This window comes from Phaethon aethereus (genome assembly GCF_964289735.1).
Source record: "Phaethon aethereus genome assembly, chromosome: 1".
Taxonomy (NCBI): domain Eukaryota; kingdom Metazoa; phylum Chordata; class Aves; order Phaethontiformes; family Phaethontidae; genus Phaethon; species Phaethon aethereus.
In genome coordinates, this window is record NC_138575.1 from 185,502,831 (window position 1) to 185,521,311 (window position 18,481).

Sequence of the window (18,481 nt, forward strand, 5' to 3'; positions counted from 1 at the left end):
TATCTGGATGGGTCTGCAGTGACCTAGGTCCCTCGGGGTGCTAGGGGCCAGGGCAGTCTGCTCTTCCTCCTCTTCTGGGTCCTGCCTGCTGCCAAGGAAACCAGAGCAAAACCCTTTGATGAGAACCACCAGGCAAGTGCTCCTGAACCCTCTCAGTACTGTTCCCCTGCCACTGAGCACAAGGGTGAGATGTCATTTGGGAGCCAGGGGCCCCCCAGGGGCTCGGGTCTCTCCTGCCAGAGCAATGGGGATGTATGTGCCCTGCAGCAAGGGCAGCAGCAGCCAGTGCAGCACAAGTGCCTGCCTGCAAGAGGAGGAGAGGAAGAGAGAAGGGCTGTCCTGACCTTCTTCTCCAAACCCACCTGTGGATGGGCCAAGTCCACCTTCATGACTAGATGGGGCTGGTAGTGGCTGCTGTTTTTGCACTAGCCTGGAAGAAACACGCTGCACTCACTACAACAGAAAGGACCCCTAGTGAGCTGCATCAGCCCCTGGCAATTTGTGAGAGGTGGGAAGAGATGAGCGCTGCAGCCAGAGACCCAGGATGTGCCCAGTGGGGCAGGACAACTATGCTGGGGGAGGCTGGGACATGGGGACCTCCTGCAAAAGCAGCTCAAGCAATCCTCACCTTTGCCTGGCCCTTGATCAGCCACTCCAGAATGCTGGTTTGTAGTGTTGTTGCCTGGGCAAAGGGAAAAAAGTGGAAGGTGAGAAGCAATACACCTGATGCTGGGCTGGAGAAACATCTGGTGGCAGAGCAGAGACAAGAGGGATACTCACATTATTGTGGTGGCTCAGCTCCTTCAAAAGTAGCTTGATGGAGGGCGGTGGGTCACCTAGGCTCCCTCTGCTCTTTCTGGCAGCCTGTACATGGGGAAGGGGCAGAGGAAGAACTGTGGGAGACCCAAGGTGCCTTTTCTCTCTCCTGTCAGCCTGGGGAGCACTTCCAAGTGACCCTGAAACACATGGCTACCACCAGTCAGTTGAGCAGAGAGTAGCAGCAGTGGTGAGAACGTGGTTGGGCAGGTGTTGGCTGGACACAGCTGGGCGAAGCAGATCTGCCAGCTCTGCCTAAGAGCTGCCTGCAGCTGTGAAGGCATGTTTCTCCAGCTCAGGAGTGCTGTTTTGGCATACAACTAGACCTGGAGCATCCCCCGGCATGAACATTGCCCACCTCCAGACTGAACTGCCAGGCAGGGCTTACCCATGGGGTGTGCTGACCCATAGCTCCTTCACCGCCCAGGAGCTCCAGAAAGTGAGGAGAAACAGCCTGAGTCCTCGCTGTTCCCCAGCCCGTGGGCAGAGGCATGCGCCTGCACAGCCCTCCCCTGTGGAGATGGACAGAGGCAGAATAAAGACAGAAGCATTGCCCATGCCCACCATGGGACATGGTGCCAAGACTCACCAGAAAATGACAATGCAGGAGCCTCAGGGCAGATTAGGACAAATGAGTTGGCGTACTTGCTGCCTTCCTTCTCCTCCTCTGCATCCCTGCCCACCCCCTTCCCACTGCTCAGCACCTGCAGCTGGTCCATGGCCAGGCAGAGCTGGGACCAGCAGGTGCTGCCATGTCTGCAGAGAGGAGCAGCAAACAGTGACTTCAAGGTGGCCTCCTTGGGGGCTCTCAGAGCATCCTGCCTGGCAGATCCATATCCCCCTTCCAGAGCCCTGGGAAGGGAGGCCTCCAGGCTCCAGTGGCAGACCCCAACCTGGGGATACATGCTAGCTGCTACCAGTGACACGGGTGCATCCAGTAACAGGGTCCCCAGGGTCTCGGGCTGCTCCTTGGGTGTCCCTGCCCTAGTGCCAGGGACAGGGCTTGAGAGAAAAGGCAGCTGGGGTCTGCAGGTCTTACTTGGGCTTGACAATGAGCAAGGCATCCCTGTAGAGGAAGAGGTCCCTCTTCCTTGTTGTGCAGCCCTTGGTCACCCTCATACTCTTGTGGAGCAGTAGCTTGGGTGATGCTGGGACGGACACGCACTCCTTCATGGGGCCAGGGTTGTCCCTGCAGAGCAGACAGTGTCAGGCATGAGAAAGGTGGCTGCTTTTGGGCCCAGCTGTGCCAACATGTCTCCGAGCTTCAGGGGGAGCCCACTTGGAGCCATGGCAGCAGTTCACCTGGGCCATCCTGCTGAGACCATGAGCAGCATCGCATGAGACATGCTGGCAGGGCTTTCCATGCGGAAAGACTCTCTCTTGTTAGGGCACAGGGAGAAAGAGGATGAACCTTGTTGACAGAGTTTCCGCAGACCATCAAGTGATGGCCTGGGGTTGTTTACAAAATACAATGTTTTGACAACAATCAGCAATACTGCCATAATACGATGAAAAGAAAACACACAAACAAACAAAAACCCCAAATAAATTAAAAAAACACCCAAAGAAAGCAGAGGTATAAGGAGTGCAGATGAAAGGAGAACAAGTGAGCAAAAATGGTTCTTCAGTTGTCTTTGCCATGTATTTTTCAACCTCTAAATGTTGAAACTGCTCTCTCATCCTAAATACCAGTGAGGTATTTGTTCTGCACATGAATCAACAATGTCACCTGGACAAATTAACCTGTACCTACAGGATGTACTTGAAACCCTTTTGTCACGGAGTATAGCAAAATAACATTGGACCATTCTGCCTGCTTTTTATGACGTGTTATATATACATAGCTTCTGGAATTAACCAGTGAATATATTTACTATCTTTTATTTATTTGGTGCATTGGTATGAAGTGCTGAAGTTGATTTTTCTTGTGTTTTTTTCAATCAAATTCATGGAACAGCTCAAGCTTCTATCAAATGCTGATAACACTGATGGAAAACTTTGATCCTTCTGGTGTTGAAATGTGTTGGCTTTAGTATTTGAAAGTGAGAACTGAGGACCCTTCACCTTACAGAACTGTTTTTTCCTCAGAGAGCAGTGGCCCAGGGAAAGTAATAACTCTTCCTTTTTTCCTTACCTGTACCTGTGGGCAGTAAAAGAGTGGAGTGTGGGCACAGCCTGGGCTGACAAAAGCACAGTGGGAAAGGAACATAATTTGCAATGAGTCAAGCAAATTCTTGCCTCCTGATAAAGGCTCCTCCCTGAAGCAGAACTCCATTACGTCTTTCTGAGGCACAGTTCTTCTCAGAACTGCTTAAATGAGAATGATGTAAGTTTATGAACCATTCTTCACATTCTTTTCTTCATCAGACTTTTACTTCTTTGCTAAGCAGCAAGAAGAGCTTAAGGCTTTGTGAGTCAGCATCCTATTTGGAACAGAAATTATATAAGTTACATATACTCCTACGGTTTTATTTTTCAGCTGTACACAAGGCCTCTGTACTTCTCTACAGGTTGTAAGAAGCAACAGGCGAAACCTCTGTTTCACTATAGCTTGACCAAGACTTTTAAGCTACAGATAGGAGCAGCCAGAAGGATGACCTGGTTAGAAGGGCAAAGTTACTGAACAGAAGAAAATGTCTGCTGAAACACTAGTAGAAAAAATGCCTGCCAGCCTGGGAACCAAGCCTGTGAACCAGAACCATCCCTGAAAAGTGCAGCTGGCATCTTTGAAGTACAGCTGGGTACCTAGAAACCAGAGACATCCTGGGATAACATGAATAAGTGCAAAACCAAGGAACTGTAAGGGCCACTTACTGTCTGAAAATGGGAAAAATAGTCTGGAAAAGGGGGAAAAACATCCTGAGCTGGTAACTGGCATTGTCTGTCTTTACTACAAGAACAGGAAAACAGCTTGGAAACCTAAAAATCAGCCTGAGAGAACAGAAAACACCTGTCCCAGGTGAAAAATAGAAATTAACAGCATCTACTGGCTGCTTGAAGTGATGTTCAATTGTCTTGTATGTCTCTGATGTAAAAATGACTTCATTTTTGCCCGGCATGGATTTTCTCTCTCTGAGAACTTCCTATGCTGCACACATGGTAATAAAGTGGAGAAATTTAGAGGTTCACTCCTCTGTGTGTGTGTGTTATGGAATCATGCGAACCCAGGGTTGAGTCTCCCTGCACCTGCAGGCTGGGTATCCCCAGGCAGGCCCTGACAGCTACGTAGCCAAAGCTGAATGTTTCTGCACTCCATTCTAAGGCAGCTGGCCACACCTGTCTAAGGAGGGAGGAAAATGATGGAGCTGGAGCAGCAAGATGTGACAAAAAAACTCTGAGGATTCAGACATGATAATCTTCCTGCGTTCCACTGAGATTAGCAGACCTGGAAGCAGTGACTTTTCCTGCCCATAGGGATAGCCGTAGCCCACATGTTATAACGTTTCATGATGGCATTGGCTGCCTTCATACCAGGTTTTCAGGTCTTTGGATTAACTGAGCATAAGTCACTTTCTGGATCTATTTGCTCAAAGAATTACACTATTTTGACAATATTAACATCTGGGTTTCACCTTTGGCCTTATCCAAGTCCACAGTATTCTAAAAAAACTACCTTTCCACTTAGAACAGGCCCATATTGCATAGTACAAATTAGCGTAGACATATCTAACCTAGTTCTAAACAGGTATGAATGTGTTGAAGATCATTTTAAGCAACAGGGAAACTATACTAACATTAAGGAATGTAATATTTGCTATTTTTGAGTTTTCATAAACTTTAGTCAATTTAATTCAGTATACTGAAAAATATTTTTATTATGATAGTGGTAGGGTTCAATCTTTATATGGCTACATTATAGACATGTATGTGATGGGCAACCCAAACCTTTCTATCAGACAGATGGAGAGAAATAAGTAAATTTAGGCAACTGTTCATAAGGCTTAGGTCAGACAAGTACATCAGGATTAAAAGATCCTTGCTGTAAAAGTTCCTGTTTTTCTCTGCAGACTAAGCAACTTAAGATGGCTAGTTTAGATGTGGACATTTGCATCTAAGACATGATTTCCACTGCAAATATGTGTTTGGATTATTTCCTTATCTGTATATACACAAACATATATGGTGGTAAAACAAGCATAATTCTTTTCTATTTCCAACTGGGCAAAGAAAGTCAGAGTGGCTTAAAAAGACTGGTGGTGTATTTAACCTGAAGAAAGAACTGACAGATAAGATTGATGAATGTTGAGCCTTTCAGATTATTGTTAATCTACTCTCACAGATCTCATAGATTTGTCCAAATTATGAATGATAAATTCAGAAGTTTGATCAAACTTGTTTCTGAGCCCTGGCTCCAGAAAGACATGTTTTGAAGTCAGATTATTTGCCATATTAAAGATTTTATTGTTTTAACACAGTCATGGTGTAAACAGGTTTAAGGATGCATTTAGAGTTGGAGTTTCAAGTGTGTTCCAGATTGTTCCTGACTTTCTTATGATGTAAGAAAATAAAATTTGCATTGACTTCCAGATATGAGTTTAAGCCAATAAGGACTTAACAATCTCAGCACCGAAATGTGATAAGAGTTAAAAATTAAAAGTTCAGTCTAAAATGAGATTTCCTTGAGAGTTACTATGGTTTGAATTACTGTAATTGTCCTGGTTTCAGCCAGGATAGAGCTGGTTTTCTTCACAGAAGCCAGTGTGAGACTGTTTTGGATTTGGGATGAGAAACTGTTGATAATGTGCTGATGTTTTGGGTTGCTGCTGAGCAGTCAAGGACAGTCCAGCTTCTTGTGCTGGCCTGCCAGCGAGCAGGCTGGGGGTGCACGGGGATCTGGGAGGGGACACAGCCGGGACAGCTGACCCAGACTGGCCAAAGAGATATTCCCTACCATACGACGTCATGCCCAGTACATAAACTGGAGTTGGCCGGGGGGCGGAAATCGCTGCTCGGGGACAGGCTGTCGATCGCCGGGTGGTGAGCAATTGCTGTATTGGGCATCACTTGTTCTTGTACATTCCTTTGTCGGTATTATCATTGTTGTTTCCTTCTCTCTTTCTGTCCTATTAAACTGTGTTTATCTCAACCCACAAGGTTTTTTTTTCCTAATTCTCTCCCCCACCCTACTGTGGGAGGGGCAGTGAGCGAGCGGCTGCGTGGTGCTTAGTTGCCGGCTGGGGCTAAACCACGACAGTCCTTTTTGGCGCCCAACGTGGGGCCCGAGGCTTGAGATAATAACAGTTGCAGGTCACAATATCAGTTTATTTGATTTGCATGATGCTCTCGTCTTTGTTGTACATGTTAAGGATCGGTGTTGGTCTCTGCGGGCTGCTGTACTCGCCTGCGAGTTTTGTTTTTAGAGCACTGACCTTGAGCTTAATGTGGTATCATCTGAACTCTGTACTAAAGCCGTTACTGTATTTTGGCTACAGTCTTGTGGAGACGATTAGCAATTATACTTCTGCCTCTGAAAGGCTTTCTATGGAGGAAATGCAGAATGATACCTTTGCTACCCTCTATCATAACGTTTCCTCCTTCATCACAGTAATTTTTCCGTATTTTGAACACCCTTGGGTAGTTATAATACCTCTATTGCTACTTCTGGGGAACATTGTTTCGGTTTTGTCTAAGGTTGGCAAGCGATTTAAGAATATCACCCGGAGATCTGCCCCAAGGCTGGATAGTTATGAATGGCAGGGTGTGTGGAACAGCATGGGCAAATGCCTGGGGCGGTGGGCACCTCCGGTGTTTTGGAACTTCTCTCCCGAACAAGTGCAGAATCCTGATAAACTAGCAGAATATCTGGAAGAAGTATGCTGTCAGCCTGGCAGCTCCAAGGAGACACAAATCATTGCCATGTGCTGGGGCCTGGCCCATGCCTACCGAACCCTATTTAACACTATGCAAAGGGGAGAGGGGCTCTCTGGGTCTGATGGCAATGTGGCAGGCACTGTGACTACTCCAACCCCTGCAACAGGCACTGTAGCTACTCAGACTGTTGCAGCTGAACCAGAGAACCAGCCCATCCCAGTATCAGTTGCCCCTGTACAAAAGAAGAAATCTTGGAAGCGGAAGTCAGCTCGTTTAGTAAGGGAGGAGGAAGATTCTGCTAAGAGGGAGGCAGAGGAAGCGAGTGAGGAGGCAGAGTGCTCTGAAGCAGGGCCATCACAAGGACTGAAGAGGGAAGAGAGCAGGTCATCGCTTGAAGAGGAGGAAGAGGAAGAACTCATAAAAGAGACGGTAACTACCCGATCTCTATCACTGAGTGAACTGCGAGATATGTGAAAGGATTTCAGCTGTCGTCCAGGTGAGCACATTGTCACCTGGCTGCTCCGATGCTGGGATAATGGGGCCAGTAGCCTGGAATGAGAGGGTAGGGAAGCCAAGCAGCTGGGATCCCTTTCTAGGGAAGGGGGCATTGACAAAGCAATTGGAAAAGGTGCACGAGTCCTCAGCCTCTGGAGACGACTCCTGTCGGGTGTGAAGGAAAGGTACCCCTTCAAGGAAGATGTTCTATGTCACCCAGGCAAGTGGACCACCATGGAGAAAGGTATCCAGTACCTGAGGGAGCTAGCGGTGCTGGAAGTGATTTATGGTGACTTGGACAATGGACAATCATCCAAAGATCCAGATGAAGTCAATTGCACGCGACCTATGTGGCGGAAGTTTGTACGGAGTGCACCATCATCGTATGCCAATTCATTAGCAATAATGGCCTGGAAAGACGGAGAGAGACCAACGGTGGATGAATTGGCTGGCCAACTCCGGCAATACGAAGAAAGTCTCTCTTCCTCCCTACGGGCCTGCGTCTCTGCTGTAGAGAAACTGTCCCAGGAGTTCCGGCAATTCAAAGAGGATATGCCCTACCCTCCACCCGTACGGACCAGTGTCTCAGCCATTAGGAGTAAGCGCTCTTCTGTTCAAGAGAGAGGATATAGAGGATACACACCGCGAGCCACCCTGTGGTTTCAATTGCGTGACTACGGAGAGGACATGAGGAGGTGGGATGGAAAACCTACCTCGACCCTAGAGGCACGAGTACGTGAGCTGCAAGGGAAAACAATTACAAAAGGGCGTTCATGTTCCTCCAGAAAAATCGTCGCTCCACTTTCCAGTGGGCAGTTCCCCAGAAAGAATAGAAGAGCTGATCTCACCTCTGATCCTCTTGAGGGGACTTCTGATTCCTATTTACAAGAAGTGGGTAACGAGTACTATGAGCAGGATTAGAGGGGCCCTGCCTCCAGCCAGGCGGAGGAGAGGGATAACCGAGTTTATTGGACTGTGTGGATTAGATGGCCTGGCACATCAGACCCACAGGAATATAAGGCTTTAGTGGATACTGGTGCACAATGTACCTTAATGCCATCAAGCCATATAGGGGCAGAACCCATCTGTATTTCTGGAGTGACAGGGGGATCCCAACAGCTGACTGTGCTGGAGGCCGAAGTGAGCCTAACTGGGAATGAGTGGCAGAAGCACCCCATTGTGACTGGCCCAGAGGCTCCGTGCATCCTGGGCATAGACTACCTCAGCAGAGGGTATTTCAAGGACCCAAAAGGGTACCGGTGGGCTTTTGGTATAGCTGCCTTGGAGACGGAAGAAATTAAACAGCTGTCCACCTTGCCTGGTCTCTCAGAGGACCCTTCTGTGGTGGGGTTGCTCAGGGTCGAAGAACAACAGGTGCCGATCGCTACCACAACAGTGCACCGGCGGCAATATCGCACCAACAGAGACTCCCTGATCCCCATCCATGAGCTGATTCGTCGGCTGGAGAGCCAAGGAGTGATCAGCAAGACTCGCTCACCCTTTAACAGCCCCATATGGCCAGTGCGAAAGTCTAATGGAGAGTGGAGACTGACAGTAGACTATCGTGGCCTGAATGAAGTCACGCCACCACTGAGCGCTGCCGTGCCAGACATGCTAGAACTTCAATATGAACTGGAGTCAAAGGCAGCCAAGTGGTACGCCACCATTGATATTGCTAACGCGTTTTTCTCGATCCCTTTGGCAGCAGAGTGCAGGCCACAGTTTGCTTTCACCTGGAGGGGTGTCCAATACACCTGGAATCGACTTCCCCAGGGGTGGAAACACAGCCCTACCATTTGCCATGGGCTGATACAAACTGCACTGGAACAGGGTGAAGCTCCAGAGCATCTGCAATACATTGACGACATCATCGTATGGGGCAACACAGCAGAAGAAGTTTTTGAGAAAGGGAAGAAAATAATTCAAATCCTTCTGAAAGCTGGTTTTGCTATAAAACAAAGTAAGGTCAAAGGACCTGCACAAGAGATCCAGTTTTTAGGAATAAAATGGCAAGATGGACGTCGACAGATCCCAACGGATGTGATCAACAAAATGACAGCTATGTCTCCACCAACTAGCAAAAAAGAAACACAAGCATTTCTGGGCGTTGTGGGTTTCTGGAGAATGCATATTCCAAATTACAGTCTGATTGTAAGCCCTCTTTATCAAGTGACCCGGAAGAAGAATGATTTTAAATGGGGCCCTGAGCAACGACAAGCCTTCGAGCAAATTAAGCAGGAGATAGTTCATGCTGTAGCCCTCGGGCCAGTCCGAGCAGGACAAGATGTTAAAAATGTGCTCTACACGGCAGCCGGGGAGAATGGCCCTACCTGGAGTCTCTGGCAGAAGGCACCAGGAGAGACTCGAGGTCGACCTCTCGGGTTTTGGAGTCGAGGATATAGGGGATCTGAGTCCCGCTATACTCCAACTGAAAAGGAGATACTGGCAGCATATGAAGGAGTTCGAGCTGCCTCAGAAGTGGTTGGCACTGAAGCACAGCTCCTCCTGGCACCCCGACTGCCGGTGCTGGGCTGGATGTTCAAAGGGAGGGTCCCCTCTACGCATCATGCGACTGATGCTACGTGGAGTAAGTGGGTCGCGCTTATTACACAGCGGGCTCGAATAGGAAACCTTAATCGCCCGGGAATCTTGGAAGTGATCATGGACTGGCCAGAAGGCAAAGATTTTGGAATATCACCAGAAGAGGAGGTGGCGCGTGCTGAAGAGGCTCCACCATATAATGAACTGCCAGAGAATGAAAGGCAATATGCCCTATTTACTGATGGGTCCTGTCGTATTGTAGGCAAACATCGAAGGTGGAAAGCTGCTGTATGGAGCCCTACACGACGAGTCGCAGAAGCCGCTGAAGGACAAGGTGAATCAAGTCAGTTTGCAGAGGTGAAAGCCATCCAGCTGGCTTTAGATATTGCTGAACGAGAAAAATGGCCAGTACTCTATCTTTATACTGACTCATGGATGGTGGCAAATGCTCTATGGGGGTGGCTACAGCAATGGAAGCAGAGCAACTGGCAACGCAGAGGCAAGCCCATCTGGGCTGCTGAATTGTGGCAAGATATTGCTGCCCGACTAGAGAATCTGGTCATAAAAGTACGCCATGTAGATGCTCACGTACCCAAGAGTCGGGCCACCGAAGTACATCAAAACAACCATCAGGTGGATCAGGCTGCTAAGATTGAAGTGGCTCAGGTGGATCTGGACTGGCAACATAAGGGTGAATTATTTATAGCTCGGTGGGCCCATGACACCTCAGGCCATCAGGGAAGAGATGCAACATATAGATGGGCTCGGGATCGAGGGGTGGACCTGACCATGGACGCTATTGCACAGGTTATCCATGAATGTGAAACGTGTGCTGCGATCAAACAAGCCAAGCGGTTAAAGCCCCTCTGGTATGAAGGACGATGGTTGAAATATAAATATGGCGAGGCCTGGCAGATTGACTATATCACACTTCCACAAACTCGCCAAGGCAAGCGCTATGTGCTTACCATGGTGGAAGCAACCACCGGATGGCTGGAAACATACCCTGTGCCCCATGCCACCGCCCGAAACACTATCCTGGGCCTTGAAAAGCAAGTCTTATGGCGACATGGCACCCCCGAAAGAATTGAGTCGGACAACGGGACTCATTTCCGAAACAACCTCATAGACACCTGGGCCAAAGAGCACGGCATTGAGTGGGTGTATCACATCCCCTATCATGCACCAGCTTCCGGAAAAATTGAACGATACAACGGACTGTTAAAGACTACACTGAGAGCAATGGGTGATGGGACATTCAAACATTGGGATAAACATTTAGCCAAAGCCACCTGGTTAGTCAACACTAGGGGATCTACTAATAGAGCCGGCCCTGCCCAATCAAAACTTTTACGTACTGTAGAAGGGGATAAAGTCCCTGTGGTGCATGTGAGAAATATACTGGGGAAGACAGTCTGGGTTACTCCTGCCTCAGGCAAAGGTAAACCCGTTCGTGGGATTGCCTTTGCCCAGGGACCTGGGTGCACTTGGTGGGTAATGCGGAAGGATGGGGAAGTCCGATGTGTACCTCAAGGAGACTTGATTTTGGGTGAAAATAGTCAATGATTTGAATTGTATTATGTTAATTGTTACACAATACAGTATGTCATTACTACTATGGTTGCTCTCTACCATATCGATGGTATTACAGTAAGAATCACCCAGACTGATGAAGAATGAGCTTCACCGAAACTAAGCAACATGCAGCAGTGATGGAACCAGAACTGGCTTCAGCAGCTTGCGCCCAACAAATCCCTCGAGACCGACATCTTCGACCTGCAGATCATGGACATGGACCGTGCCAGATAACGATCCAACACCACATACCATCTCCCCTGCCCTGAGAGACTGCTATGATGGATGAAGCCCAGAGTCATGGACTGAATGAACTACACAGACATTTTAAAGTGATGGCCCATGGACTAAGAAAGTGATATCTGTGTGTATATATTAAAAGACAGGAAGAGTAATAATGAATAATTGGAATGTATTGAAAGTACAGGACCTGGGCATGACGTAAATGGTATGGAATAAGGGGTGGATACTGTCCTGGTTTCAGCCAGGATAGAGCTGGTTTTCTTCACAGAAGCCAGTGTGAGACTGTTTTGGATTTGGGATGAGAAACTGTTGATAATGTGCTGATGTTTTGGGTTGCTGCTGAGCAGTCAAGGACAGTCCAGCTTCTTGTGCTGGCCTGCCAGCGAGCAGGCTGGGGGTGCACGGGGAGCTGGGAGGGGACACAGCCGGGACAGCTGACCCAGACTGGCCAAAGAGATATTCCCTACCATACGACGTCATGCCCAGTACATAAACTGGAGTTGGCCGGGGGGCGGAAATCGCTGCTCGGGGACAGGCTGTCGATCGCCGGGTGGTGAGCAATTGCTGTATTGGGCATCACTTGTTCTTGTACATTCCTTTGTCGGTATTATCATTGTTGTTTCCTTCTCTCTTTCTGTCCTATTAAACTGTGTTTATCTCAACCCACAAGGTTTTTTTTTCCTAATTCTCTCCCCCACCCTACTGTGGGAGGGGCAGTGAGCGAGCGGCTGCGTGGTGCTTAGTTGCCGGCTGGGGCTAAACCACGACAGTAATAATTTGAAATGTACCCCTTCCAGTTATTTCTAAAATTCATTTGAATTATTCTCAGCACATTTTTTATCAGTCTTATTATTAAATATGGGAACAGATTAATTTCCATAAATTCAAATGATTTCCATCTCACTTTAATATCGAATAACATTTGGTTATCTAAGCCTAGATATGTACTTGTAAATTAAAAGAGGCTACATTCTTCAGCTATAAAACTAAATGGCATTAAAAAGCTCAGTCCGGAACAGTTTAGGAAAAATATTTCCTACCCTACGAACAAGTAAGCATACTACTGGCTGAAAACAGTGCCTATATCAGTCATTGTCAGTGAAAAGATTATCTGGAATAAGGTAAAATTGTAGAGAAAAAAAATGTTAAATCATACAGGATTGTTTCTGTCAATTATAAAATTATCATCTATGAAAAGACTTCACTTTACTTCAGTGCCCAATCAGCTGTGTATGAACATGAGACCTTGCATACTGTAGAGGTTGCCCTCTGGCCATGAGTAAAGACTAAATTTACACGCTTACAGTGTTTGAATGATGTCTGTGGTCTGACATTTACATAATTTAGACATACCAGGGGAACTTTCACCATTTAGGTCAGGCTTGTGATATACCTGTTCTGCAAAACATACCCAGAAAGACCATACTATGAGACCATGTTTATGAGTATTATATATATGAGTATATGAGACCACAATGGATCCCATGATTCTCTGACTGGATCCCCATCCCACTCTGAAATTCAAGCTAAGTAGCCAAATTAGTTTAGTAATCACCAATCTTTCCTGCCTATGCTTCATTTTGGATGGTAAAATTTTTTGAACAAGGACTGTGTTTGTTTTGTTTTATAAAAGGTAGTTCTAGGTCAATAAAAAGACTTTAAATGACTGAACAAATCTTTAGATCAAATGTACTGCCAAGCATATTGTCCATGCTTTGTAATAATAATGAAAAAGATCAAAAAGTTAATCTTATCCAGTGGATGCTCAAACGAATAAGAGAACATTCATTCCTGCTACAGTGAGACTCACTGCACAAAGTTAAAATTAATCCATATTTACCAGATTAATATGAATTTTTTAAGGATATTTAGATCCCATTTAAGAAAAACTTTCCCATAATTAATACCAATACTTGTTATTTTTGCTTTTAAGTGTTATCTTTTCTTTTAAGTGTTAAGCCTGGGCTCTGTGGTCAACCCATCCAATTATTTCCTCTTACTATTGATAATACTGCTTTTAATTCTACTTTATAGCTCAGTAACAATCCCTAATATTCAAATCTACATAACGCATTAGAAACAAAATGGATGCACATTCTTTTTTTAGGTTAATTTTTATACAAAAAATACTTCTGCCAGCAAGAAAGATGTTTTATTTAATCTTTCATCTCTCTTGAGTACGCTTCTCAAAAGAGGAGAATGGGTTATTTATTATTTGAAAGACAAAGGTAGTATTAGAAGACTTGACTATTACTCTCTCCTTCAGTTTCTATATGGCAATAAAAATTACTTCTAATGACTTTGATGTTTCTCTGTGTAGTTTCAGTATCTTTGGTACTTTAGGGAATATCTTCCTAGCTGCATGCAAACTATTTTGTCATATGCAGAGAAAGCTAATGTGATTTGCCTTTGGTAATCTTTCCCTTATGCTTCTAGGCATAAGTTATTTTGATAGAGTTAACTGCCCGTTATTTAAAGAAAATGTTTTGCTGTGACACTTTTGTTTCACACAGCATATTATAGCACAAATTATTTAGCCTATTCAATTAAGTTATCACATCATGCCATACAAAGTAAATATATTAAAAATAAAAATCTAAAAAAACCTTTAAACAGATTTCAGATTCTAACTCAATAATGTAGGCAATTGTGCATCATTAAATGTATGACTGAATAACTACATATTTAAAAGAAACTTAAATTCAGAATGTGATATTCATAACTAGAGATTTGGTAGGAGATCTTTTTACAAATTAGGCTAATGGAGTAGTAAAAGTGAATGCCTTGTCTTCAGAGAAGTCTAAGTCATGATTATTAATGGGAAAAGAAAAGAAAAAAAAGGACTGACGTGTAGTGCAAAGAAAATGTTTAGGGTCTTCACCACTAAGGATGGACTATGCCTAATAAATATACACAGGTAATTATTAAAATCAAAAAGAAAAATATAATGTCTGAATTTCTTAACAAAGCATAGCATCCTTTAATTTCAACAGTCTAATAAATAAATCAGCTTTTAAAATTGTAGTAAATATATTGTATAAATTAACACACATTTTCCTGTTAAATAATCAGTAATTCTTGTGATGTAACATGTTTTAGTAAGAGGGAAAAATCGTATGGGTAATGAAAATTTTGTTGTGAAAGACTATTTAAAGCTTGAAGAATTTACCTTTTCTTTTTCCTACTAAAATACTGGAAAATAAACTATGCAAGTAGTTTCATCCTCCTGAAAAGCAGGGCATGCCAAGTCACTAAGTCTATAAACAAATGTTTCAGATCTCATGGTAGACTTTTAAAAAATAACAAGTATCAATTCATGCTCCAAAAATCCACGAACTACAACTGTGCAAACTTCATATATACCAACAACATGACAGATTAAACAATTCTTTTTACTTGCCAACTTGACATGGGAAATCTGAGAAGCTCTTTTTTTTGTTCATATGAACATTTCAGAGGACTGGACATAAAAATTACTGAGCGAAATGGTAACACAGCACAGAGTCACTTCTGATGTTTAGTACTCAAAGGTATTTATTTATGAAGCTTATAAGGACTATAGCTAACTATGCAATCCTGTGATTTAGGCCACTCTTTTTTAGTACAAGATTGATGTGCAACACTCTTCAAAACTTAAAGCTACTGAGAGCCTTCCAAAAACAAGTTTCATGCTGCTCCCATGAAAATCCTCCAAAGGCTCAGGAAACCTTCATTTATTATTAGCTGGTCCCCAGTAACCCCCAAACCCATTCTTGTTACTGTGCAGTGACTTTTGCTCCAGTATTTTCTGGACCTGCTTCCCCTGCCAACACACATTCCCAGTTGCTGGGTAATTTGTGTTTGTCATCAGCTACCTGCTAGGTGCTTTTCACTTCTTTGTTAGCCCTTGTTAATAAGTTCCTTCAGTCCCTTATGCTATTGGCATTTTCCCCTTTCTTCCTTTCCATCCTTGTCATATGTCCCTAAATTAATCACCATTATAACAGTGCAAAAGGCCTCGCTTTGAAAGGCTCAGCTAATGGACATATTGCAACTTTTCCTATTAATCTCTCTCAATCAACCACTGTCTATCTCCAGGATCCTAACTTACTTTTTTCCTTCTTTTTAGCTTTTTTCTCCATCCTACTGAGACTGGCCAGCACTTAATCTTGAGGCACTTCTGTTCTAAAAGTTTTACGTAAATTGAAAACATGCATCGAACTGGATCTGAGATATTAACCTTATAGTTGAATCATCAAGTTAACCTGGTATGAGTGTAGACTAGCAGGAAAAGGAGTGGCTTCTTTCCATCTCTTCCCTCATTGCACACTCCCTTTGCTTTCTCAGCAATCATGGGGTTGAATGGTTATCAATCAAGGAATCTATCCCAAGACACATAGTGCAAAACCCATAGTTACTTACCAAGCAAATCAATTCCCTCTTGCTCCTCACAAGGCCATCCAAATACACAAATTTGCATAGCAAAGGCACTGAGAGAATGTAGCTGGGAACAGAAGGGCAGAATGGGAGTGCTTCTTTCAGCAGCAACCATACTAAAGAGAAACAGGATGTATTGTGAATCTTTTTTTTTGCAGACATACTGGTTTCAACACTTTCACTACTTTCATCTCAATCCCTTCATTCATTTAAGTACACAAGCCCTGAGATTTCATACATGAGTACCGCACTGGGTACTTTCATTTCACTGACGATGAATGGAATCTAGGATCCAAATTATCTCCATACTGTATATTAAACAATAGGTTAAAATTACATTTTAATGGCTGCCTGCTGAATCAAGAGAAGAAATCATAGAATGATTTGGGTTGGAAGGCACCTTAAAAATCATATAGTTCCAACCCCCCTGCCATGGGCAGGGATACTTTCCACTATGTCAGCTTGCTCAAAGCCCCATTCAACCTGGCCTTGGACACTTCCAGGGATGAAGCATCCACAACTTCTCTGGGCAACCTATTCCAGTGTCTCACCACCCTCGCAATAATATCTTCCTAATATCTAACCCAAATCTACCCTGTTTCAGTTTAAAACTGCTACCCCTCATCTTATCACTACACTCCCTGATAAACACTCCATCCCAATCTTTCCTGTAAGAACCCTTTAAGTACTGGAAGGCCACAAGAAGGTTCCCCCAGAGCCTTCTCTTCTCCAGGCTGAACAACCCCAATTCTCAACCTGTTTTCATAGGAGAGGTGCTTCAGCCCTCTGATCATCCTCGTGGTCCTCCTCTGGACTCAGTCCAACAGATCTATGTCTTTCTTATGTTAGGAACCGCAGAGCTGAACACAGCACTCCAGGTGGATTCTCAGGACAGAGGAGCTGAGGGGCAGAATCACCTGTTGGCCACGCTTCTTTTTATGCATCCCAGGAGACAGTTGGCCTTCTGGGCTGTAAGCGCAGATTGCTGGCTCCTGTCCAGCTTACACTTTACGTTGACAACATGATGTACACATCAAGTTTAAACAGGACACTCTCCTCCTTCCATTAGCTATAATGTACTATCCACTCACAGTTTCTTTTGGGTACTCCAAATTATTTGTGCTCAAAAAAAGTTTGAAAGTGTTTTGCATGAAGTATGGGGTTTGACTGACCTGTCTTTAAGAATCCAAATGGTAGTTGTCTGCTCTAGTCATACAGGCTTTTTTTTTCTGATTGTTAGGAAGAAAAAGAGTAAATGTGCCTCAGCACATCTTAGACAATTTTTCTTAACATTTCTACATTATTTTTCTTAGAAATTATGTTTTTCACAGAATCACAGAATCACAGAATCACTAAGGTTGGAAAGGACCTTCAAGATCACCAAGTCCAACCATTAATCCAGTGCCACCATCTTCCCTAAACCATGTCCTTAAGCACCACATCCACACATTTTTTGAACACTTCCAGAGATGAGGACTCCACCACCTCCCTGGGCAGCCTGTTCCAATGCCTGACCACTCTCTCAGTGAAGAAATTTTTCCTAATATCCTCCCCTGGCGCAACTTGAGGCCATTTCCTCTTGTCCTATCACTAGTTACTTGGGAGAAGAGACCGACTCCCTCGTCGCCACAACCCCCTTTCAGGTAGTTGTAGAGAGCGATAAGGTCTCCCCTCAGCCTCCTCTTCTCCAGACTAAACAACCCCAGTTCCCTCAGCCGCTCCTCATCAGACTTGTGCTCCAGACCCCTCATCAGCTTCGTTGCCCTTCTCTGGACACGCTCCAGCACCTCAATGTCCTTCTTGTAGTGAGGGGCCCAAAACTGAACACAGTATTCGAGGTGCGGCCTCACCAGTGCCGAGTACAGGGGCACAATCACTTCCCTACTCCTGCTGGCCTCACTCTTTCTGATACAGACCTAGGCAGATTAGTCCAAAATCTAATTTTTTGATTGCTAATACTGATATAAAGAAGTATCTCCATTCAACATCTTCATTTTTTGTTAATGAATATCCAGAGGTCATTTGATGATTCAATATTTGTCTCATGAACTCCATTTTGAAGAGGATTGTTTCACAGATATCTACTGTGATTTCTGTGTTACTAATTGCATTTTTTAAACAAAATCTTATCACATAATTTTCAAGCTATTTATATCTTTAAAAATTGAGATTTTCTTTAGGGACTAAACCAGAGAATAACCACTTTTCTCTGCTTTTCATAAGCTTTAAGGTATATGAAATGGATTACATTAACATGAAGTAGTTTAGTATCTCCAGATGCAAAATAATTGTCTGGCAATATCATTTTTACTGTCAATAAGTGAGGTCAAGAAAAGAATATAGTGGCATCATAAGATATAGTGACATAGCCACCTCAGGTCTTGTCTCTTCTAGAGCTACGTTTAAATACCTTCAAAACACAATGGTACATGAGAAAGTTATAACACCAGGACAGCTCTGTGTTTATTTTATGCTATTCCATGCACTGTCCTTTGACAAACTACACTATAGCAGAATGCTGTTCTTCCCAGCAATTAATTTAACAAAAAATTTTTGTTATAAATTTTGTCACATATAAAATGAA